The sequence below is a fragment of the Ambystoma mexicanum genome, chromosome 8 (assembly GCF_040938575.1).
Source record: "Ambystoma mexicanum isolate Mex_15411 chromosome 8, UKY_AmexF1_1, whole genome shotgun sequence".
NCBI classification, from domain to species: Eukaryota; Metazoa; Chordata; class Amphibia; order Caudata; family Ambystomatidae; genus Ambystoma; species Ambystoma mexicanum.
The window spans coordinates 447,150,138-447,176,349 of record NC_090929.1 but is presented as its reverse complement, the minus strand read 5'-3'; positions in this window follow the sequence as shown (position 1 = coordinate 447,176,349).

The window sequence follows — 26,212 nt, the reverse complement described above, 5'->3', positions numbered from 1 at the left end:
TGAGTTTTCCATCAACTCATACGTCCAGAAGCCACTCAGAACCCTGTTCACCATCTCAAGACACTTTCAAGCTGGTGCAACTGTGCTCAATACACTTTGAGCTGCAACAGGATCGGCAGTTCTGCTTTTGGCACTCCAAGCATTTCAATCCATTGACCTGCTCTTCGAGCCATCTTGATACCAACTTGATCCACTCAAGCGCATTATCTGTCACGACTCTACTGCTCGCCCAACTCCATGGAAGCATCTGACTCTCTGCATCTCAACCTCTGGCCGGCCTCTCTTGGCCCTCTTCCTGCTCTCACCTGTGAGGCTAAAAACCTCGGGGTCATCTTCGACTCCACAGTCTCCTTCTCTCCTCACATCTCTGATGTCTCTAAGAAATCACACTACCAGCTGCACCTCCTCAGAGGTATTCTTCCTTTCCTCTCCTTCCCTCAGAAGCTCACTGTCTTCAGAGCTCTGGTTCTCTCTAGGCTGGACTACTGTAACAGCCTCTTTTTAAATCTGCCCGCTTCTACTCTCCGCCCTCTGCAACTCACCCAGAACAGGACTGCAAGACTTGTCCTTTGCCCCAAGCCCTGGGATCGCTTTTCTCCAGGACTGAAATCTCTGCATTGGCTCCCAGTGGCTGTGAGCATTAGGTTCAAGACCCTGTGCATTGTCCACAAGGCCTACTGGGGCCTCAATACTTTCAACTCTCTCTTCCTAATTATCTTCTTTCTCGAGCTCTTCGCTCATCCGCCTCCAACTCCCTCAGGGTCAGTCGCTTCTCCAAGCAACGAGTTGGTGGTAGATCTCTGTTTTCGGCCGGGGCCTCCCTCTGGAACAGCCTCCCTGCCCCCCTGAAACTTGAGGAGAACCATCTTCTGTTCCGGAAGCACCTCAAAACTTTCCTCTTTTCTTCTGCTTTCTCTCCTCCTCTCCCCTGCTGAATTCCTTGCTGAAACTGAAACTGCCCTCGTCGCCTGGCCACCCTCTGATCTCGAGCCCAGGTCCCCTCCCCCGCCAGTTGCACACCGGTACTGCCTCCCTGGCAACCCCCGCACTTATGGACTCTTTCTGTATCCCTACAGCCCACTACCTGCACTTGACACCTGTTGTCTGCACTCACCCTAGCACTTGCCACCAGCTGGCCGCACCTTTTACTTATGGCTTTCTATTTATTCTATATATTTTTCTCTACTGTTGATCTTTTGTACTGCACTGACCTCTCCTCCTACCCCAGCATTTGGGTGATCTCAATGTCACCTGGCCTAGTAAGATCGTTGTCTCTGTCTTCCCTCTTTTCCTCCTCCCTTGCCTCGTCGTGCCTTGAAACACTTGTGTATAATCGTGTTATAAATGCCATATCATATCATCTTACTGACTCAACCCACAGAAGCATCATCTTGACCCAGCCAACTTGACCCACTGACTCAACCCAGCAGAACCACTGGCTCAACAAAACTTGATCGCCAATGTGACCTGTTAGAAGCCATTGATTGAACTCATCTCAAACGCCAAATTGATTCACTTTGAGGCCCATCTCGAAGTCGCCTTGATTATGATCCGCCATTGGAACCACCCAACTGGACCATCTCAACACTGGTTCGACAGCAGAAAAGAGACTAGAAGCCCAGCTTGACATTAAGCCTCAAGGCCAAACACTGAAGATATTTGAAGGACCCTGATAATCCCCCTTACACATATACCTTTTCACAAGACCCATTTAAAAATGTTGACATTTTGCTGCTAGAATCTTTGCCTGAGCAGCCTTGTCTACAAACCCAAAGTGCACTTTTATTTTAATGTCTATTTTCTTTGTGTTTTCCAGTTTTCCCTTACAGTGTTGGGCCAGTAGTGTTTTCATTAGTTGTGTGCAGTTTTTTAGTTTAATTAAAGATCCTGTTTCTATATCATCTTGGTTGGAAATTCTTTTATTTTGGCACCCCTGTGCTATTGTTCTTTGCTTTGCTTCTGTGTCTCCTCTCACACACCCTCTTAAGCATATAGCCTACATTTGGTCCGCGTTATGAAAAGAGGTGAAGGAGGTATACCTGTCAGACTTTGACTGTTTCACCTTTGTGATTGGGAGCACTGCTGATTTAGCAGTAGTGTGGGGCTGCGCTGGCGTTTTACACACTTTTCTCCCCGTAGTACCGCAGAGTAGTAGTTATTTCAAAACATCAGCACTCTTTCATTCTTTTGCTGTTTGCCCATTCATTACCTATAACCACCCCTGGCGTGACCATATTAAAATTCATCTTCATGTCCGCCAGTTTGCTTGCCCACGAGCTCAATAACACCACTAAGAGGAAAATCTCAAAAAACGCTATTCCACAACCACAATGCCATTCCTCCACCCTTCTCTCAAAGCACCACTTTCACGGAGGGGGAAGGGGCCTGCCAGAAATCAATCCAGAGGTAGCCCTAGCCCAAAGACAAATGCAGCCGAGAGGGTCCCCAACCCTGTTCCCCCAAGCGTCAGTATGTGTCTTTGCAGACCATTATCTCCAGTCTTGACTCTAAGTAAAAATGCACACCAGTGTTTTCGATTGGTTGTAGACACAGCAAAGCCAAAGGATGAGAGTGGGCAAGATAAAAACAAAATACTAGCTTGCCTCACGTACCAACAGAAGGGGACAGCAAAGACAACCACAGAGCTGCAGAGACCTGATCGCAGTAGCAGCCTGGCGAGAGAGAGAGAGAGAGAGAGGCACAGGCTGCAGCCGTGCACTGCTACAGCATGGAAACCCACTGCGCGAGTATGCTGGCCAGTCCACATCCAAAAGTAACAATCCCCTGGCCCATCATGGACTATCCCTCAAACTTAGTGAGATGGTTCCGGGGAGCGGACCGCAAAACACAAACGTGGACATTGAATTTCCTATGCCAATGTTGGGATGGAAAGGAGTATATCCCACCCCCCTAAGCACTTTAAGGTGAGGCGAATCCCCTATGAAATAGTGTAGTTTGTAAGGGGGAAGAGAACCGCGCTATGAAACTCGGTGCAGAGGTAATATAGTGCAAGCAGCAGATGCATGGCATTAGGAGACACATAGAAAGAAACACCATTTTGGAGTTATGACAAAAGCACAGGCTCTCATTACCGCGCTGCACCAGCCGAGCTCCATGAAAAGATTGAACTAGGACCAACATCATTAAGGCAGAATAAATCCACACCACCAGTTTTCACAGAAGTTCACTTCCCACATATCCCTTCACTGTTGCAAACATTTAGTATCTTTCGAAGGTATGCACCCTGCAAGAGCATGAGACAACACCAGGCTCTGTGCAGTGCCCATTCATCACAACCAAGCTGCCAGCAGGCATCTAACCCCCACCAAGCAAATCCAGAGTCCAAACCAATGACCCAACCTCCACATCCCTGCATTCCATGATAAGCAAGCAACCCTCCTGTCCTAGAATAAACCAAAGTGACCATAAAAGATCCAAGCATGCATGACTGTTTCACCCTTAAGCATGAAATGCATCCTTTGTAACACAAGATACAGGCAGGGATAAATTATAGATCAAAACCAGGGTGCAGACCTTGGGTGCGAGACGAGTGGTATCAGCGAAGCCTAGAATGTGTGGGTCAGTATGATTGTATTTCATCCTCCCTTCCCCCTAGCACTGACCCCCAAGCCACCCAGGTGCATGCCACAGTGTTGTAGTAGTAGGCTTACTATGCCAGCTTAGATTTAACAAGGTATCTCGTGAGTGACCCGACCTTCACCACGCAACGAGATGAGCCCAGCTGACACACTTGGAGATGACCGTCGGCGAAGGAACTAACCAATTGTAGCCTGGTATTCCCTATGGAGCAGGCCCATGTCCTTGCCAATCAGTGGCGCTAGTTTTTACTGTATGTGATGATGCCACCTGGCCTTTTAAGCTCCTGCTTGTACTATGATTAACCAGAACGTTCTCGAGCAGCAGAGTCCTTTGCTGATATTTTGTATTCTGTACAATTAAACCTTGTTATCCTTGCAAGCTATCTCCTGGCTTATTTCCCTAGAGGGTTTTATTCACTCTGGAGTGTGCGTATACAGGGACTTGCCTTTGTTTGGTGACCCTGGCAATGTGATCTCATCACCCCGTACCTGCAGAGCTATCCAGGCAGCCTCTCCGGAAGAGTCGTGCCCACCTACAGTGACCAGCCCCAAAACGCACACCCTGAGTGGCCTTGTGGGAGCCGTCTTTGCAGAATCCCCGCCTGCTCTTTGGAGCGGGTTGCGGCCCCAAGGAGAGGTGCAGGTCGGTTGTGGAACCCCGTGAATGGAGGTCTTTGGGAGAACGTGAACACATGAGTATAGCTGCATGGGATAACAAAGTAGGGGTGGGTGTACGGAGCAATGTGAATAGTGTGAAAATGCATTGACTGAAATTGAGAGTGTGCTCTGTTTATGGATTGTGTTGATTTTTTATGCCCATTTTTATTAACTTTTTAAGGATATTGGGAAAGAGGAACTGGAATAAGGGAGCCTCCCCGAGTGAGGGGAGAGGGTGGCACTGTCTCGACCAGTGCGGGAGAAATATAAAGAGAAATATAGGAGCTTTGTATAGTTAGAGAGCTCAGGAAAAGTACTGGTTGTTGTTTTAGCTTGTTATTTTAGTTTATTTTGGTGGTGTAATTTAAAGCATAAGGAGGAGGACCAGAAGGGGCGAGTATGGTGTGAGTGTGTGGGCGCATCAGGAGAGTGTGCAGTGAGGGTTTGAAGGAGCTCTATTGGGGAATAGTGGGTGGGGGAAAGTGTACTGATGATTTTTCTCTGAGTGCATTGACATATTGTCATGCACTAAAGACAAAACTGAACTGTATATGCTTTTAGTGCTTTAAATTAATTTCTGTTTTCACTGTGGTGCAGTAGAATAGGCATAACCCCAATACAAGACACACGCCAGACATGACCATGGGGACAGACACACCTTTAGACCACATATGTAAGGCCTTGCCATTGTATTGTGAAACAAATTAAGAAATATCACAATCAATGGGTAACTGAGACTAAAGAGGGGGGGAATACCATACTCTTGGCCAGAGCAAGGATTTTTTGACAGATGCTAGCTGGAACACATGTCCACCTTCTTGACAGCAAAGTATAAGGGGAGGCCGTTACAAAATAGAAGGGAAGTATAGTACCTCTGGAAAATGTTTGAAGAAACAGAGGATCCGAAGAGAGGGGGGTGACGCATGACAGTAACACAGAGAGAGGTGCAGGGGAGGGCAAGAAGAATATGGAGACTAAAAGGGGATATATCAGCTATGGTGGCCACACCAAGCAGAGCCCTACCCCCACCATGTGTCTTACCTCCGGAGGTTACTCCCAACACCGGGGTGAGCGCGAGAGATCTAGAGGTAGCACTGGCAGGAACACATACTGAACTACCCAGGTTACGGGCAGCATGTGAAGCAACTAGGGTGCTAGAAACTCCAATGTTGCCCGCAGGGGCATCCCCATAGCCACCCAGGGATGAATGGAAGTCAGGGGACTTCATCTTCATAATAGACAGCGTGCCTATAAGAACCGTCCACGTGAGGCGGGAAGGGGAGACAGACAGCTTGGGTTCCGAGAATGTAGGATCCCGAAGAGGGGACAAGGAATATTGGAGTGATTTTGATCACAAGGAAGAAGAGGGAAGGGAGGGGCCAAACAGGCACCCCAGGCCACACCAAGGCTACAAAGTCTATGGGACAGAAGATTAAGAGAGAGGTTTGGCAGAATAGTGTTAGCACGGAAAAAGGCAAGTGCAACTAAGGGTGGGAAAGGTAAACTGAAAGTGCAAATGCCACTAATACACAAGGGTGCAGGGCGACCGCACTATGTACCCTGGGCACAAATGGATAAACATAACCTCCTTAAGGGGCTCCCCTAACTCACGGCAGAGGCTGGGAAATGGATCTACACATTTACAAAAAACACAGCACGGGTACCCTAAGCAATAGGGGGCATCAAGAGTTTATTGGTAGCAGCAGTTGGAGACCAAGCAGAGACAGTGTGGATTAAAGCAGGGTACCCGGGAGTAACGTTGAGTAATGATGGCCATGACGGAGCATTGTTTAACAAGATTAGAGCACCGGTATGGGATGCATTGCAGTGAACGTTCCCAGACACCCCCGATTTGCAATCAAGAATGCAGTGCACAATGGGGTACGAGGCAGACACTGTGCAGTAAATTCTTAGGGTTCATGAGATGTAGAGAGCGGAAACAGGCACTGCCTGGGATCAGTCAAGATTGCTTCTCTATTTTATAGTGCAAAAAGCGCTTGACAAGATAGCTGGGGTGGAAGCTAAGTGGTGGCCAGAGATTCAAAGTATTATAGTTTACCATTGTAGAAAAGGAAACTATCCAAAGGTGACTGGCTGAGGAAGTGAAACTAGTTCAAAATAAACTATTGAAAGTGGCTGCAGTATCAAAAGGGCCTACGACAAAGCAGATGGGAGAGGAAGGGTGCGCTTCAAATGCGACGCAGGCAAGAATGGCGGTAGTGTGGGCTGAAGGAGGACAAGGTCAGTGGGGAGGAAACCAACCATTTTCAGGACCCCAGTGGCAAGGAGGACAGCAATGAGGAGGGTTCCAAGGGCCTAGAGGAGGGGGATTTGGAGGTCCAGGACCAAGAGGTGGGGGGCCAGGGCAATGCTGGACATTGAGGCCACTTTACGAGAGAATGATGAAGCAGAGAGGGAGGGAAGTACAACTATAACCAGCACATTTATGACTGTCCCTATCCAGGTAGCCCCCAGGGGCCACCTCCCAGAATGACTTTATACCGTATGAGATTCATCAGGCTTACACGCAGCTAGCCCCACAAATCTCCGGCCCCTGTTACCAACAACTCCAGCAGCATGCCCTAACCCACAGCCAGCAGAGAACAGACATGCTTTTGGCACTGCACCTAATGGTGCAGCGGTCCCATTTCAAGGCACTACAGTGGTGGGGGGAAACCCTTTCTCATTCCCTGGGACAGACACATACCCTGACTAGGACAGTCCACAGAGAGCACTTGCGTGTCCAGTCCTGTCAATGACCCTACATCCAGAAGAGGAACCATTGGTGGGGGCAGAGATAGGGAACAAACAATTCATCTTTATGGTGAACTCAGGAGCGGAGAAGTCATGCCCCAGTGAAGGTGACATACCGCTATCAGGAAAGACTCTCGACATGCAGGGATTCTCTGGGGCTGTTTTAACAGTTCCTTACACAAAAGATCTAGACTTCAAAGTAGGAGGGAAGGTCATACGGGCCCCCTCCTATACTCTGAGAGCTCTCCTGTCGATGGGCTCGCTAGGGATCTGCTTAGCAGGTTGAATATGACAATCTCATTTACAGAGTATCGCCTGCGCCACACCTGCCATGTGCTCACAAAGAGCAATGCTTGTGATACATGCCATGCACGTGATGTGGTAGTGATGTGGTAGTGCGAGGTATCCCTGTCGAGGTATCCCTGTATCCCTGTCGAACCTGACATGTTCATTTACCGCATTAAAGTGCTCGCCCGAGCCATCCCTCAGATTACAAGAATCTGCTGGAGAGTGCAAACTGACTTAATTTTCTGACTTGTAGTATTCCCTAAACTGGTTGCTGACACAATACTATCATTAGATTTAGAAGGATTACTAGTGTCTGCAAAAAGGATTGTAGTACTAGTTACTGATGCCCCGGGTGCCAATGGTGCACTGTGTTATGCATTTATCCCACCATGCCCCTAAGAGAATTGAATGATGAAGAACTATTTGAGGATGATAGCAATGATGGAGAGATCATCCTCAAGATTTGCATAGCCTGTGAGATTATGGTGCAATACAGAAAAGTTCAGATCCCCCTAATGGCTGTTGTTGCACCACCCCCATTCAGCCAGGCAGACCTGCAGTACGTCCCCACACATTTATGGACAGCAAACCCACACGATGTAGGGATGCTGAAAGAAGTAACTCCTGTAAAAATCACACTTAAACCAGGGCTAATACTCCCATGGGTGAAACAATACCCGCTGTCCAGAGAGGCGGAGGAGGGGGTCAGAGAAACACTACAGGCCCTGCTACACCAAGGGATCATAATACCTTCCTCTTCACCATGCAATACGGCCATATACACTATTAAAAAGGCAACGGCGGGCAGTTGGAGGATGATCCAGGATCTCTGGCCCCTTAATGACATAGTACAGAAGGAGTTTCCACTTGTCCCCAACCCAGCGTCCATTTTTTTGCAGCATCCTACAGAGGCAACTCATTTCACTGTTGTAGATTTGAAAAATGCCTTCTTCTCAGTACCTCTTCACCCAGAGTTCCAGTACCTCACAGCCTTTAGTTTGGGCCGAAAGCGATACAAGCACACTTGTTTGCCTCAAAGGTACTGTGAGAGCCCCAGCATATTTAACAGAATACTGCACAAAGACTTAGGTAATGTTCAGGTTCCCAGCACAATAATTAATTATGTGGATGATCTGTTAGTGTGCAGTGACAATGAACAGAGCTGCCCGAGGGAGTCGATTGAACTATTGCAGTTGCTGGCAAGGAAAGGGTTCAAGGTAGACAAGGTCAAACTCCAGTACTGCCAACTGGAGGTACTTTACTCGGGCCAGCTCATCTCAAATGATGGAAAAAGAATCATCCCTGACAGGGCAGCAACAGTGCATGCCACTCCTAAGCCGCTCATAGTAAAAGATATGCAGAAATTCTTAGGTCTGTGCAATTACTGCAGAGCATGGATTCTAGAGAATGCAGCATACACAAGGCCACTCCTACTGGGCCTCAAAGAAGCATAGAAAGAGAGTAACAAAATAGAGTGGAGACCAGAGATGATAATGAGTTTCAATGACTTAAAAGAAGTGATTTCAACAGCACCTGTCCTCGCCACCCCGGATTACACACAGGAATTCTATATTTTCTCACACTCAAATGGTATCCTCATGACAGCAGTACTCACCCAGAAGAGCACTATGGGCCATAAGACACTGGCCTATTACAGTGGCACACTTGACTCTGTCATGCAGGGACAGTTTGCCTGCGAACAAGTTCTTGCAGCTGCAGCCTTTGCAATTGAATATAGCTCCACAATTGTCATGTGATGCTCTGTGACATTGTATGTGGAGCACTCACTCTTTACAATTTTGGACCGCTCAAAATCCACCCTCACCACACAAAGGGCATGACCCTATGAGATCATATTGTCGAGCCCACACATTCATATTGTAAGGTGTGAAACAGTGAACCCAGCCATATTCCTCACACAACCATGTACCGCTGAAGATTTTCAACAGCATGACTTTGCATCTTATGAAGGGGAAGATGATGATATCCCCAAAGCGAAAGACCGCCTCTTCGTTGACGTGTCAGCATCAATTGAACAAAAGACAGGTGAAAGGCATATTGGGGCAGCAGTGGTATGCCTAAAAAAGGGAGAATATGAAACACTTGTAACAAAGAGATTGCCCATACATTATTCAGCCCAAGTTGCTGAACTGGTAGCACTCATTGAAGCCCTACGGGCATCCAAGGGGTGTTATTTCATTCAGACTCTGCTTATGTCACCACAACAGTGCATGCAGGTCTGTCGTGCTGGAGAAGGAGGGGATTCAGGAAAGCAGATGGCTCACCAGTACAGCATGCCGCCTTGCTCAACACACTGATTTCTGCCCTTGCAGAACCCTCTCTAGTCGCTAAATGCACAGCACATACACACAATACTGATGAAATCTCAGTGGGAAATGCAGCCGCCGATATGGCAGCAAAAGCTGCGGCAAAACCTCCCAGTGCCCACATCTGCTGAATACGTTGTAACAACAGTAAACACAAGACCAGAAACAGACGCATACACAGTGCTCCGTATTGTGCAGATTATTGAGCTATAGCATAGGGCGGCCCCAGCGGAACAGAACATATTGTTCAAACGTGGGTGCCTGCAAGCCCCCACTGATCTCTTATGGAGACAATGAAAGTACATGAAAAGTAGTGATGCCCATGGAATAACAGAGCCTTTGAGCAATTGCATTACCCTTCTCATAGTTTTAAGCAAAACATTGCAGCAGACATCCAAGAAGATTGGTTAATTCCCAATTTACAAGAACACCTCTCAACTATGGTCGTTCAATAAACCACCTGCCAAGTGTTTAGTACAGGGATGACACTAAGAACATTACAAGGAACTCTGTCCCACCCTGACGACCCATTCCATGAGTTGCACATTGACTATGCAGACATGGGAGAATGATGCAATGGGGCACGATATCTGATTGTGGTGGTGTGTCCATTCTCGAGATGGGATGAGCTGGTTCATGTGTCCATCCAGATGCAAAGTGTGCTGCAATATTCCTCATCAGAGAGGTCTTTCCCCGCTGGGGAGTGTGTGACATTTTACGATCGGATAATGGCACCCATTTTTTCAATGAGCTCTTTAAAGAAATAACAGCCCTTTTAGGAATAAAACATTGCCTCTGTTCGATTTACCACCCACAAGCAAATGGAGTGGTAGAACGAATAAAGAACCTGCTTAAAAGCAGCCTCTCCAAGTTATGTAACACAGTGAAAAATAATTGGGTGTATTGTTTGTCCTTAGCCCTGTTTCATCTGCGCACACAGCCGAGCAAGGACCACCACCTTTCTCCCCATGAAATAGAAACTAGCAGACAAATGTAAGCACCCATCTTCCCTGTGAGGAGAGCGTCAGACGCTCATAGAGCAGCAGCAATTCTGGGGGAAGAATTTAAGCAATATCTGTCCCAACTGACACGTGCAATCAGATGTATTGCAAAACAAATGGCTTCGCCAAACACAGAAGACGTACCAACATCAACTGCCCCACAAACTGACGCCATACCCGCTCAACCACTGTTGCTGAGAGAACTGGTCTATGTCAGAAGCTTTGTGTGAAAATGGAAAAACCCTAGGTTCCATGGGCCCTACGAGGTGGTGTTTTCCACCCCCGCTCACAGTAAAGGTGAAGGGGCTCAGATATTGGATACACCTCTCAGACATTCGTAGGGCCCCACCCAACTCGACACCAGGTGTCCAAAGTTCATACAACACAACTACCTCAGTTTGTGTAGCTTCACGCTGACCATGTGAGTGCATGTGAAAGAGTACAAAGTACATGGATTGCTGCTAGAGCATGGGCTATGTAAATAAAAACTTTCTCTCTCTCTCCCTTTCTATCCCTCTCTCTCCTTCCCTTCCTTTTTTCCCTTCCTTCCCCACTTTTTCCAAACAACAGGTATTACTACGATGGAAATGACTATGCCAAGATATTCTTCAACTGCAGATAGAAACAGTATTAGCAGCACCACAATTTATAGTTATGATTGTGGCCTCCACTTTATGGCCATTCTGTTTACATTATTAATGTTTTAATTAGTGACTTATTGGGGAATGTATTTTATATGGGCTGGCCTTCTAAAAGAAGGGGGGAGGGGACCACTGGACCTGGAGTATGAGTATACCTTCCAATGTCACTGAATTAACTCCTATACCCTCCAAGTAAGCGAATTCACCCCTATAGCCGTGAATGTAACAGAATTTACCCCAAGCCCAGACCTGAATGAAAGAACGAGTGAGAGTGTACGATTTAGCTCCACAGAACCAAGCAATATAAAAAAAGCCTACGGTTAAAGCGGCCCCCACCAATGGTAGCAACACCTATACATCTGTATGTCTTTGTAGAATGTTTGAAATATTACTCCCAAAAGTAAAAAACAAATGGTGTAATATAAGCAGTAGTGTAAATACTACCAACAGTAGAAGCAGAGTAACCAAAAGGCATGTACTACGTCAGAAGAGGATATTCGCCACCCTGAGGACTTGAACAGTTGGTACTCCTACATGAGTGCAGTGGGACGACGAACAACGAATGGAAGTTGCTACGTTTGTTCCTTAATACTACACGCATCTGGGGCACCAAAGGTCTTAGTACCACAGGAAGTACCAATGAGAGAGGCACAATGCCTAATTCATCTTGCACTATGTAGTATCAAAGGCATGTTCCAGGCACGCAACGTCCACATAGAACTCGTTAACCCAGACACCCGAAAATGCAAACTGAGTTCCACCAACCCCAACTGTTTGAAAGAACCATACCTGGTGACCGAAGGGGCGAAATACACTAACAATAAGTGGCAAGAAACAACTCTCACATGCAAAGCTGAAAGACTTTTAGGACTGCCCGAAAAAATTGCACTTGTGGAACAGACTTGCACACAGGCTTGGACAGAGTACAACACCAAATTGACTTTGATTGCAGCAATGGAGAAGCCAGTAAAGGTGCACCAAGAAAAGTGTTATGAACTATGTTTTTACAGTGAAGGAACTGTTTCTGTTGGGTCAAACGAGCGGTGTTACAGAACTATCCTAATTCCAGACCTCAGAAAGGGCACTGCAACGCTGATGGACTATTACTGGGTCTGCGGCCAGCAGGTGTACTTGCACCTCCCGCCTTCTTAGAGGGGCTATTGTTCGCTCGCTATGCTGCACTCTGCCCTTTTAGTAGAGCCCAGAAGAAAACCTGAAAGGGGGGGGCCCTGCCTAATGAAGCGCCCACAGTGCCCCCCACAATCGAAGCACAGCACACAATGCCACCACCAGACTTCCACATCCTCCTTGAGAAAGAGCCCTATGACCAACTGCGAAGAAGAAAAAGATCCTCGAATTACATATCAACTGACTCATCTGAACTGCTTGCGCAAATAACTAATGAATACAAGCTCGATAATTCTGCAGAGAATTTTTTTGCATCCTTAATATCCAGCATCCAGATGCGAGCCAATGCAAAATGGCTCCAGATTGTCAGATGGGAACTGATCCAGTTGGCTAACGACACCGAACAAGGGTTCAAAGTCATAGGAGTGGAGCTGAGGGCTCTTAGACTAATGACAATGCAAAATAGGTATGTGTTGGATCTACTAACAGTGATGCAAGTAGGTGTTTGCAAAAAGATCGGGGGTTCATGTTGCACATTTCACCTTCTGAGGATGCTGAAAATGGGACATTGTCACACGTCATTGCAGCAGTGCATGACCTAGGGGTGAAAATGAAAAAAGAAGCCTGGAACAGATGTGCGATATTTGGGGACACCCCAGAACTGATCATAGAGTCTGATGCGAGCAGAGCCGGCCTGGGAGTGAGGTGCGGCCACCTGAAAACAGGTGGCAAGTGGTCACAAGAGGAGTTAGGTGACATCAGTTATTTATTTATTTATGTATATATTTATAAATATGATAATACAGTATCATAACCTAAAATTACCATATGTATTATTTCATGACATACTCTTTGAAATGCCACTGCAAGAAAGCCAAAGGGAGCAAATCGCACCAATGAGGGTAGCTGACTGCATTGCACAAAATGAAAGAACATTTTGTGAACATAAGAATGACCACAGGCAGTGGTGTATTTAGGCTTTCTGCTGCCCTAGGCCCAATTGAGTTCATGCACCCCCCAATACTCCAAGAAAAGCCCTTTCAATACACGTTTAAAAAAAACAAATACACACACATGCCTACCAAGACAATCTTTCATGCACCAAATCACTGATGCACATGTAGCATACATGTAAACAATTATTATATGCAGGGTACAATTCCTAAAGAAAGAAAAAGGTTGGGGGACTCATTAACATTCGCAATGGAAAGTGACTTAATGGGAGGTGAACATATTTTTAAGTGAAAAATGCAAAGCTCATTCAAATGTGCTTTCGCAATGCAAGAAAGTACAACGGACTAAGAGTTTTACACCTGATAAATGAGAGGAGATTTTCCTATGAAGTTGATGTCAATAAAGAAACGCATCTTTCAAATCCAAATCTTTAGTGAAATATTCCCTTCAGTGCACAATATCAATATTTCATAGTCCAAACATTCATATTTGCATGTGGTCTAGATTAGTGTCTACAACACTGGCTTCCGCGGTTTCTATCCCGCCACTGATTTTAAACTGTTCATTCAATAAATGTAAGTACACTGGGCCTCATTACGAGGTTGGAGGTAGCCATGGCGCTATCAGCGCCATGGCTGCCTCCAAACTCGTTCCGACTCCGCCCTGGTGAATGGAGCAATTACCGGTCCATTCCAAGGTTGGCGGGACCGGTAATTCTTAATTCACCAGGCCCTTCTCCATTCCCATTTGAGCCCCCATAGGGCTCAATGGGAATGGGGAAAACGCTAATGACAGTACCGCAAATTGCGGTACCGTTATTAGCTCTAGAGTCCCTTTGCGGGTCCCGTCCTTAACGCCTGAAAAAAACAGGCGTTAAGAAAGGACCCGCAAAGGGAACTCGTAGTAGGGCGGTAAGGGATTACCAGCACCGGTGCCCTTACCGGTGCCGGTAATCCCTTACCGCCCACCTCGTAATGAGGCCAACTATCTTCCTTTTTAAATCACAAAATTAACCAAGGGAGCGGTATATGGCACCACTCCCCCTCGCCCACTCATGGCATTTCTAATGGGAAATTGACAGTAACTTACAGTGACTATAACGTGGCTGCCGCCAGAGCAGAAGTCGAGGGTACACCTTACCCGCCTCGCCCCCTCCACCCCCCTGGATGTTTTTCAGGCATTAAAGTAAAAAAATCGTTGTTAGATGCGGAGCCCAGTTCGTTCCCGGCAAGACCACATTAAAGCGTAATCAAAGCTTGTAAAATGTCTCATATTGGTATTGCACTTGCAGGGAATAGTCAAGAACTTCGCTGGCAACGTTACACAAACATCATCAGCAATGTTGTTTTTCGTGTGTTGGTGATTGTTAGGTTTGACCCTCCTGTGGGCGTTGCCCCTTTAAGGGGATGTGTTCTCCTGACGTGTATGGCCCAAGCTAATAAAAGGAGCCCCTGCAGGCACGTGAGACAGAACGGCTGCAGACTCCCAAAGAGGAACGACTGAGTCTGTGTCTCATTAATGATGTAGGCGGCAAGCCTACACGTGGAGGCACAGGCCTGCATGCCCTGATGCCGTGGGACCCGCATGCCAGGATGGTGGCCGAGGTCTGCACGGTCAGGGGCCTGGCAGGCTGTGCCCCACCCCAATGGCGTTGATGTCCATACCGCCTAGGGGCCTGCCGGATGTCCAGGGCAGGCCCCCAACCCCCACACATAGTGGGACTGTGATGTGCTCAAAGGAAGAGCACCCAGCGGCGCCTGCCGGATGTCCATGGCAGGCGACCCCCAACAGTGATGGTTCATTTTTCTGCAGGGCAAATGCTCATTTCACCTTGGACTTTCTCCCATTAGGAAAGACCAATTCATGTAGCGTATTTTACTTTATATATGTCCCCTTCTTATGACGTCATTTCAGATTGTGCATGATAGTGAGTCCCCCACATACATTTTTTAGGACTTGTGCCATTATGCCAGCGCCAGTAGTGGTCCAAAATACACAGATTGGACCTTCTCAGAGACCCCTGCGGTAAAAGGCATATGACAAATAAAAGATGCTTGTGTGGGGGCGGGGAGTAGCGTTCCCAGCAATATTTCACAAAACCGATTTAGGACAACATAGTACTCAGAGCACAGCTCTATGCGGAAAGACAAATAGTGTCTTTCAGTCACTGTCGAAGATCAACAGGGTTGTAACCTACACCAGTGCTCGGACTGGGGCGTGTTTTCCCTGATCTGGAAGCCATTTCTTCCCTGACCATGGAAATCCCTTGTCCCAGCTATCAGTGGGCGTTGCACCTGTTTACTGTATATGGTCAGTTTTATGCTGTCCATGTACAGTAAATCCATGGTTCAAGCCCAGGTTATGAGGATCAGTGGTGAGACACTTACCCATAAGACCATGTGAACAACTGATTAAGACCTGTGAAATTGATAATTAGGATTGTACTGTGCAGGAACTATTTAAATCTGGCTTTTTAGGTTTAAACAGTATGCACCTTTTATACTTTGCCCACAACATTACAGCAAACGCTCCTCTCTCGGGTTATTTTCTAGGCGTTCATGATTAATCTTCTGAGAGGCAAATGTTCATTGGGGAGGAATTCACAATAAATAATGTCCACTTCCCTCACTGAGCCTCACCATACAGCATGATTAAAGACCAGCGCCCACATGGGAGATTAGCAGCTGGCATGTGACGAGCTTATCATACTTTCCTCACACAGGGGCATGTGGGTTGGCTCCTTTCATAGCAGAAGAACAATGCAGGAGGCAGCAGCTGTCATGCAGCAGTATTGCAGATCCCATGGCCTCGGCTGTGATGGCTGAGGAGAACAGAGCTGATCAGGAGAAAGAGATCGAGGAGGAAGATGGCTCCCAGCAGGCAAATAGGGATTACTTCCTAAGAGATAGTTAGGGAGGGTGTTTTTTACAACGCACATTTACAAATGTCTAGAGAAGGGCCTTCATAAATCCCCTAGCTCTTGCTGGTTTTGGACGGACTAGTTACAATGGTTGGCACCCCGGCGTTACAAGCCTCACCACATAGGCTAGCCTGTGAACTCTATCCGGAAGTGGCCATCACTTGCAAAACTGCTTCGTATGATAACATTTTGCAACACAAAGCGGTACTGGCAGAGGGGGGGTGGAAGGAACAAGCCCTGGGGAAGGCGATGGATTTCATTTGCAACCCCTACAATCCCTGGAGGTTCCCGTAGAAAACGTAATCGCTCCGTCACCTATCGGAGCAGTGGACAGCGAAGACACGGGCCCTGTCAAGGAAACGTCAACAGGACAGCCCCCAATGGAAACACGACGGGAGACTCCCTTACAAACGTCCTCGCAATGCCCTTCCCACACACCGTTAAAGGAACCAAATTTGGTCTATGAGGCCCCAAATGGTATACCAGAGACAAGAAACTCTTCAGATGTGGAACTCTTTGTCTTTGGTACTGACAATCGCTCCAAGGTTTACCAGTCATATACGCGAAGGCCAGACCGAGGCTGGAAACCATTTGGAATCTCAACTTTGAACACTCAACTCCATTCGGATCCTTACAAGGAGCACCAGTTCAACAAGGCAAACACTCAAGTTGATTCGTCTGACTCCTTGTTGCGGTCGACCCCTCACCAAATGGATCCCTGAGGTCCACACACCTCTGCACCAGAGCAAAATGGTGCACTACCGCACTTAAAGGGGGTGTCTTTCTCGTTGGTAGGTCACAATCAAATTAGGGGTCACTCCCAAAGACTCCACAAAGGGGTTTTCCCTCAGCAAGCTCCGTTCCCTAGCAAACGCCTAAGAAGACATCCCTCACCCTCGGACGAAGACCTTTTGACGGTCCTGGGTACCACCCAAGTGGAGGAACTTCCCAAAAAGGACCCCCAAATTGATTCAGAAATGATAACAGCTTTCGCACTTGTAATGGCTCCCTTTATGAAACTCATTGAGTCACAAAATGATCAGCTCCGGGACCACACGACTACCATCGCTATGCTGTACTCTAAAATGATTTTCGTAGAAGGGTTTGTCTCTGCAATCCAGTCAAAACTCGACAAGAATTCTGACCAGACGGCTCAAATTCTAAAGAGCATTATTGAGCCGATTATAAAAGAAAAAGAAACAAGGGGGTCTGAAAGGTTAAGTTTACGGACAGTGGGAGTGGGTGGACCCCCAGTGGACTCGGTGAGCCCGGCAAAGACCTTAAACTCACAGCCATCTCTTCCGGCTAAGGGTTTTGATGAAGTTACCAACCCACTAAACCATATGGACAAATCCACAAACACTGACCATACTGCTTGGGTGATTGCCCCTATAGTAAAGGAGGGGGGCACTGCACCCAAAGATGGAAGTTCAACGACCACCACGGCAACAAACACCTTGCCCCTTGCTATATTGGAGTCTCTTGAAGTACCTGCAGTAAATAAGACCTCTAAATTGTTTGAACTTTTTAGAAAACCTAAAACGAGTTTATCTCCCCCAGATGGTGGAAAATTACAAGTAAACAAGAAAGGAGACAGAAATTATGGGAAAATCACCACATTGGTGAAAAGCTCCACAGGCCCGGTGTCTATAAATGTTAGGAAAGCTTTATTTCGTGCTAGAGTAGTTACCTAGGTAGGAACCTGGTACTACCTACTAAATCGCAGATCCACGAGAGAAGCCTAAAAAAACCAGGTGGAGCTACAATCTACTCAACAAAGGAGCCCTCAGATGGGATTAGATGCCCTTTGGACAACAAGAGGGAGAGTGAAAGTGCAGAAATCTCTCTCATGGATCTATCTGTCTATTCAGAAATGAACAACTCATGGGATGAAAAATCGGGATCAAATTCATCAGAAACTGAAAGTTGTACTGAAGATGATGACCCCCAAGCAATTACCAAGAGGAACTGTGTCGATCAAAAGCGAGAGGTGGCAAGCCGCAAGTCCAAAGATTGTGGGGGCCATCCGGCTGTTCTCAAAAACTCCTCATTGGTAAGCTTCAAAGCACCGATAGCTGATTCCATTAAGAAAATTATGTGGAAATCTAGAGTACACATGCCGAAGGATGACCAGGCATGTGCTCCGGAACAAGACAGGTTGGACATCCCCACTCCTAGTTGCTCGGTCTATGGAACCCTGGAAAGTAGGAGGAACTCACTGGTCCAGAAATATACAGAGAATGGAAAAAACAATAGATCCCCCACTGATCAGCCGAACGGTTTCAGAAGATCAGTGTCATGGCCAAAAAAACCAGAAAGTGAGATAATATCTGGGCCAATAAGTCAAAACGTTGACAAAGGGCCAGAGGCAAGTATTGCTACAGGTCACTACAGAGTGCTACTGGAAAGAACACTAGGCTACGAGGATAACCTGACCATGAATCGGGCTAATGTTATGAGACTCCTGCACTCACTTGACTCTCCAGACCAACTAAAATCAAGGACATAGACTGGATTGAATTTCACAATGATCAGCGCCACGATAGCGTGATTCTTCACATAGGGGAACAGAAAACCAGACGCTCACTCCTAGAGCTCGGCCCGAAGCTCAACCTCTGTGGGTTTGTGCTTAAGGAGTTGGAGGAGGGTAAGTGCACAAAGTATGATGGTCCTAAGGACCTGCAACACCAGATAAGAAGATCCTCAAAGTCAATTTCAGATCCCAAACAGGGCCCCACAGTGCAGGCGGCGAAGAGGGCCCTGGATGATTTAGAAGTTGATGTTAGATGAGCATCTGGTCGGACCTTTTCGGATAAACCTGGGTCGAACTCTGAGAGCAGCTCAGAGGATTGGAGTTGGTTGGCTGGGTTCTTAGCAGCCAAATCACAATGTTATCAGTCCCCCCGAGGTGTCCAACAAAGTTCCTCGTTAAAAGTGAAAAGAATCATGAGTTGGAACACAAGGGGGTTTTCGCATTTGCTTGGGAACCTAGCAGTGGATCTAACTAAATACGACCTATTCTGCCTGCAGGAAACGTAGTTGTGTGACCTCCCACTCGTAGATGGGTTCGAACTACTTCTAAATCCAGCAATAAAGGGTCCGAAAGGGAGACCAAGTTCAGGCCTCTTACTGGGGATCAAGCGCACATGCGGCTTAAAGGTGCTCTCATCAATTAACAAGAACCTGTGGATTCAGCTCACCACAGTACTAACTTCGACTAAAGCTCCAGACCACGTTCAGGGTGGAGACGAATGGCAGTTGCTCATGTGCAACGTTTACTGGAGACCCATAGCACCCCAAGAGGATAGATTTATGGAAGTTCTCTTAAAAGCTATAGATGACGCTAGGATCAAGTGTCCCAAACTGGAGATCCTACTTTGTGGTGACTTTAATATGGAATGTTTTGACAAAATGAGGAATAAGATTGAGTTTCTGTCTTTGTTTGCCACAAAAAACACCATAAGAGGTGTTAACCTTGAGAAAGAACTCACATGTAGGAATATTCAGATGGTAAATGGAAATCTGTGGGGCGATCAACCGGCTGCCTTAACTTGGAAACGGGCTAACCAATTTAGCACGTTGGACTATATTTTTGTAACAGAGAAACTGATGGGGAAATGAATATCGTTGACAGTGGTCCCTACAACACAGAGTGGCCACAACATCCTGGAACTGGAATGTGAGGACTGGGTTAAGTTTCCTGCCTTACCTGCACATCACTTACTGAACCACCACCTTGAATTGGTCCCGGGGGAAACAGACTCCGTATGGGTAGAAAAAAGGTGTGCTTGGCTCTGGATTCCTTAATGAAGTTAAATTCCGATGACCAGGACCAAAGTACCAACCTTATTGAATACACTGATGTATTCAAGATTTTTCGTACAAAGGAGGCACCTCCTGGAAACCATCAAAATAAGAGGCATGCCTATGATCATCAAGTAGCTGCCAAAAAAAAAGCTGTATGAAGAGACAGGAGGCGTTTTGTAAATTCTAACACACCAGCTGATCTACTCCTGTATAATAAAACTAGAAATAGCTACAAAAACTGGCTTATCCAACACAAACACCAGTTAGCACAACAAGACAATGAGAAGATGCTAAAATTAATAACCACCAAAAACATCACTGGCATTTGGAAACTAATTAACGAGATATGTACGCCCCTGGACTCTAAAATTGCAAATCCCATAGCAACTACAGCTTGGGAGGATCACTTTCGGATCCTCTACTCTACGGACAAAGTCTGCGGTCCACAAAAACAACTACTCTCGGACGAGCCCTGGGACCCTGAATTCGGAAAACAGGACATTGTGGATCTCATCAACAACTCAAACTCATCCAGGGCCACTGGGCCGGATTGCCTTACAAATGATATTCTCAAGAAAGATCCGGAGAAATGGGCCACCTTCATGACAACTCTGTTCAATTACATAAAGAGACTCAAAAGGATACCCCAATCTTGGACCAGGTCTATAGTTGTCCCGATTTTCAAGAAGGGTGACAAATCTGTGCCTGCGAACTACAGACCTATCGCCCTCTTGGATGTCGTGGGAAAAATATTTGCTGCAGTGGTCTTGAAACATCTGAACGATTGGAGTCGGCTGTCAAACCACCTAGACCCCTGGCAATCGGGTTTCCGCAAAGGTATTGGGACGTCATTAAACGTCCTAATCATCAACATACTGAAATGTATGGTTAAAGAAAAAAAATACAAGACCATCTATATTGCGTCCATAGACCTGGAACAGGCGTTCGACTCTGTCGATCGTAGTCTACTGTGGAACAAATTGAGGAAATGGGGTTGTCCAAATAGTCTGAGAAAACCCTTGGAGGCACTTCACAGTGGTACAACCCTTAGAATCAGACTGGACAGACAGGGTACCCTCTCTAACAGCGTGGATGCTCAGAACGGGCTGAAACAGGGGTGTCGGCTGGCATCAGCTGTATTCTGCCTCTTCATATCCGACATGCAGAAAGCCTTCGGAGCAGTGAGAAGCTTCCCCCCTAAGATCGCGGGGACCTCCGTGGGAAGGCTGTTGTTCGCAGATGACCTTCTTCCACTAGACCAGACTCTAATAGGTCTGCAGCGACAACTAAAAGCATTAGAGTTATATGTACAGGAAAATGGTCTCAGAATTAATCCAAAGAAATAAAAAACTCTGAGATTAGGTCACTTACTAGTGCCAAAAATCTTAGGCGGTACTTATCGGGGGAAGTTGTACCAGTGGTCTTGTCAATGGTCTATCTTGGAATAACCCTAAATAATAGTATCCAAGATGGTCCGGGTGTTACAAGACTTAGAAGTAAAGTCACGAACCTAGCATCTCAAGCACTCCTAATTAAGCGACACTAATGTTTGTTTTCCCTCCGTCCACTTATAGATTTCTACAAACTGAAAGTTTCGTCTGTCTTAACGTACGCTGCCGAGGCCAACTTCTTTCTTGCCCCGGGGGTTTGGTGTTTGTTGGAGGGCTTATTTTGGAAAAGAGTGCTGAGTTTACCATCTTCCATTCCCATTGAATGTGTGAGGAAAGAATTAGGACTGACTTCACTTTACATTGCCATGGTTTGGAAATCACTGACTCTCTATGGTAAATGCTTGCACCCCCCAGAAAGAAGCGGCTTCCTGGCCATAAACGAAGCACTGTCCAGTAATCAGATTCCGACCTTAAACACATGGCAGTTAACTTGCATAGACATTTTGAATAACATTGCCTTAAACACTGACAACCTAATGCAAAATCTGCTCAGGGTAAAGAAGAAACTTTTAGACTGGGATTGGATTGTTATCTTGGATAGGCTTAGTGCTTTACCGTCTATAACCCTGGGCATGGATGAACATTGGGCCTCATTACGACCCCGGCGCTAAACCATGGTGCTATTAGCACCATGGTCCATGCCGGGGTCCGTCATGGTGAATGGCGGAATTACCACCCCATTCCAAGGTTGGCGGGGCGGTAATTCCCCATTCACCATGGGCCCTTCCCCATTCCCATTTTTGCCCCATAGGGCTCAATGGGAATGGGGAAGGCACTAAGTACGGTGCCGCAAATTGCGGCACCGTACTTAGCACCAAGGTCCCTTTGCGGCACCCTACTTTAACGCCTGCTCAAAGCAGGCGTTAAGGTCGGGTCCCGCAAAGGGAACTCGTAATCAGGTGTTAAGGGTTTAACGGCGCCAACACCTTTTACGGCGCTGTTAAACCCTTAACGCCAGGGTCGTAATGCGGCCCATTATGTTAGAGGCACCGTGCTTTCATACTTGGACAAATTCCCTTCATTCTCTGAAAGGCAACACTTTCTGAGATTCCGCCTAAATCTCCTCCCTACAAGAGAAGTACTAGGCAGGAGGACTAAAAAGGGAGAGGAACAAGTTTTGTTGTGTCGTTGCTGTGGACAAGAGGCAGAAACTATACAGCACTTGGTGATGAACTGTGTTCCACTCTCGGGTTCTAGAGAAAAATGGTTGGGAACACATTTTCAAAAATTATGCACTACATCGTCGCAGGAGAGGTGGTTAATTCTAAGATGGGGAGGAAAAGTATTTCTGACTTTGGCCCTGTTGAAATTTGTGAGAGAGATTTTTACAATACTGGATACCTCGTCTTCTGGTTTCTTTTATTACTTTTCCTTCCCATATAGTTGTTGTGATTTTTTTTTTCTTTTTTGTTGTTTGTTTTTCTTTTGTGTTTTCTTCTTTTCTATCAATTGTATAGTGCATTTAAAGTTTTTTCTGGAAACTGATGCAATAAATAAAAAATAAAAAAAAATAAAAAAATAACTCAGCCTACACACACACAATTGTTAGCGATTTGATATCACTTTCTGATTGACATTATTCATCTGCAGGACTGTGCAGCCGGGAGGAGGGCCAGAAGTGCACAGCGAGCAAAACGGAGCACAGCTCCACTGTTACATCCAGAAGACACAGGCAGTGGAACACCTTAAGAAGAATATGAAGTGTATGAGTAGTTCACTGGGCAGGAAAACCCTCCACTGGATGAGGACCATGTCCTTAAGGATAGAGAGCCCTTCCCAAATAAATGACAACATAGGGTGGAATTATATTTAACCCAGGAGAACTGGTTCATCGCAATTCGATTTTATGCCCCTACTCCACGTCGGTAATTACACACTGGCTTAGATCAGGATAAAGCTAGAGAATGGATTCTGGTCTAGGATGAAGTCCGGGTGGCCAAGACCTACTCTTCCCGGCAAAGTAGGGATAACCCTCATTATGGATTCAAACATCCCTGTGTTCTTATCACAGCAAAGAATGTATCCCACCAGAGGGATGGGCAAGGCAATGCATAATTGCCAAGATAGACTGCATAACGTAGCATGTCCACTAGTCAAATATCTGGATATGACTGAGGTGGCAAGAGCCCAAGGAGATAAGGTGGACCCGGAGCCACTCAGAGGATGGGTTCAAAGAGATCTATGTTTTCTGGTGCCACAAACATCTCCATAGCTCACTAATAGTCCTTTGCTGCAAATCAATTCCAAGCTAAGTTGCCTGGTGGACATTCAACAAATACCTCTGGATCGTGATCTCTTCCTTGGAGATAAGCTAGTGAAGAATCTAGGGACAACTTTCACCTCCCTGGATAGGGCACAAAATGTGCTTAAGATGATGTGATGTTCTACCCCAAGGTCGCCTGAAGGGCCAGGTGCAGCAGGGGTCTTATCCTGAGCCGCTTCTTCCATTATCTAGGGTCCCTCCTCTAGACAGATGGAATAGCAGCAAACACCCAGAGTATTTCTATGCTTCTTTCCACAAAGAGGTAGGTGTGGGCACACAAAGGACTTCAGAGGGCAAAGATCAGGACTTCACAAGGCAAAGACAGTCCCCTAAAATCAGGGGGGCAACAACCTTCATATATCACTGAACTCCTTCAGAAAATCCAGGATTGAACCACAGATAATAATCTCTCCTTTACACTTTTAAAACAGATATTATCTTTTGTGCAATCCGGACCTCCAACATGTTGCCTTTAAAATGACTCCTTCTTATGGGTCCACCACTTACGCCATCATATCAGGAAAATAACCAGGGTATCATTTTTCATACCACATTTACTGCAGACCTAAATAGATCCTTTGGCCCAAAATTCACAATGCCAGCTCCTTATCCTTACTGCAAAAAATCAAGGTAATCAGATCGCTCATCCTCTCAGAGCTAGATTATTGTAATAGCGTCTACCTAGGGCTCAATGCAAATCAAGTAAGCCATTTGCAACTACTCCAAAAGAAAGCAGGAAGACTTATTCTGCGACCCAAACTCTAGGACATTTCTCACTTTGTCATAAAACCCTAAATTTGCTCTCTATTATGAAAATAATCTCACGCAAAGTCAAACTGCAATACCTTCCGAATCCTCACAAACAAGGCTTCTAAGTGCTTGAGCTCTTATATAAACAAATAAGTAACAAAGAGATTGTTGAGATCATCCTGGGAAAACAACCTTTCATTACCCAGGTTCAAAAGACTAAAACACGGATGGAGATTCCCAGCAGTGTTAGTCCTAAAATCTGGAACAATCACCCTTTACCCCTAAAACTAGAACACAAATGGCCCTATGAATGTTTACCCGACCAGTGCCTATGTCCATCTGTTTATAGTTGGTGACGTTGTGTCCCCCAAAATGCACCAGATTTCTCTAACTTGAGGTGCACTCGAGCATTACCCTACAGTGAAATCTGCCCTACCAATACAGATCTCAGATATTATTATATTTAAGTAGGCTTCTTGGGCTTGAACCCCCATCCCATATGGTCTGGCTTTCTTTGCATTGCCGTAGTTATGTAGCGTACTTCATGGTTTGTAATGTTTTGCCAGGAGCTTTGAAGTAGCACTACTACTAGTTTGAAACGGATAAAACCCCAAATAAAATACATACAAAAATAAATCAGGATATTCCATTAGAGGGAGGATTAATCGCTGTCCATCAAACTGGTCCAAGATGACACCAGGTTCTGGAAAGAGTGAAAGGATTTCATATCGACGTCACTTGCATTCCAAAACAAAGGTATTGAAAGAAATCACTTCACTTTCCTAGACATAAATCAGCATTATTTTAGCAGAAATTCAGGTGCAGGTAGACCAGGTTCAATTGCAGGGATGGGTTTCTCAGCACTAAATTCCTTGTTGGAAAGAAGAATAAAGGTTACGATCAGTAAAATATCTGAGATGATTTATTGTATATTATCACTTCAAGATGTAAATCTTCAGGAAAGACGTTTCTGCATCCCAACCTTAAAATGCCCACCTTAAGCTCTCCGATGTGTATCTCCACAGATGGGTTTAGCTATTTTCTTAGCATTCATCCATTTTTCCTTTCTCATGCCTTGCTTTTGGGCTTTCGACAGCACACATGTCTGATCAATGCTTTGCAATTAAAATACAAAATTAGACTAGAAATATACTCAAATACTCAAATATTAAAATATGAAACCATTCAAAATATTTGAAATATTAAAAACATATTTGACTACTACCGGTCCTTGTTACCTGCTGGCAATAATTTCACAATAGACCCTCAGATCTAATACAAGGCGATATGTGCGCTGTCGGACTCAGAATTAAGGCAATAATCCCGGAATGTCTCATACTTTATCGGGTTTGGGTTGTGCACGTACTTGCCAAAGATTGTCATATAAACTGGACCCACTGATTTACATTCAGTGAATAGGTGCTTAGCAGTTTCAATGTTGCCTGGGATTCTACAAATGCGACAAACCCTGTGTGTTAAGGGTATTTTAAGATATGCACACTCGAGGGTGCTGGTTTATACATAATCTGAGTATGAGATTCCGCAATGCCGGACTGGCACACTGTCTCAAATACCTCTGAGCTTGTAAAAAACAATGAATGACATTTGCGACATATTTATAAGCGCGTAGGGTTGAAAGATATGCATAGTTATTTAACCAGTCCCATCAAAT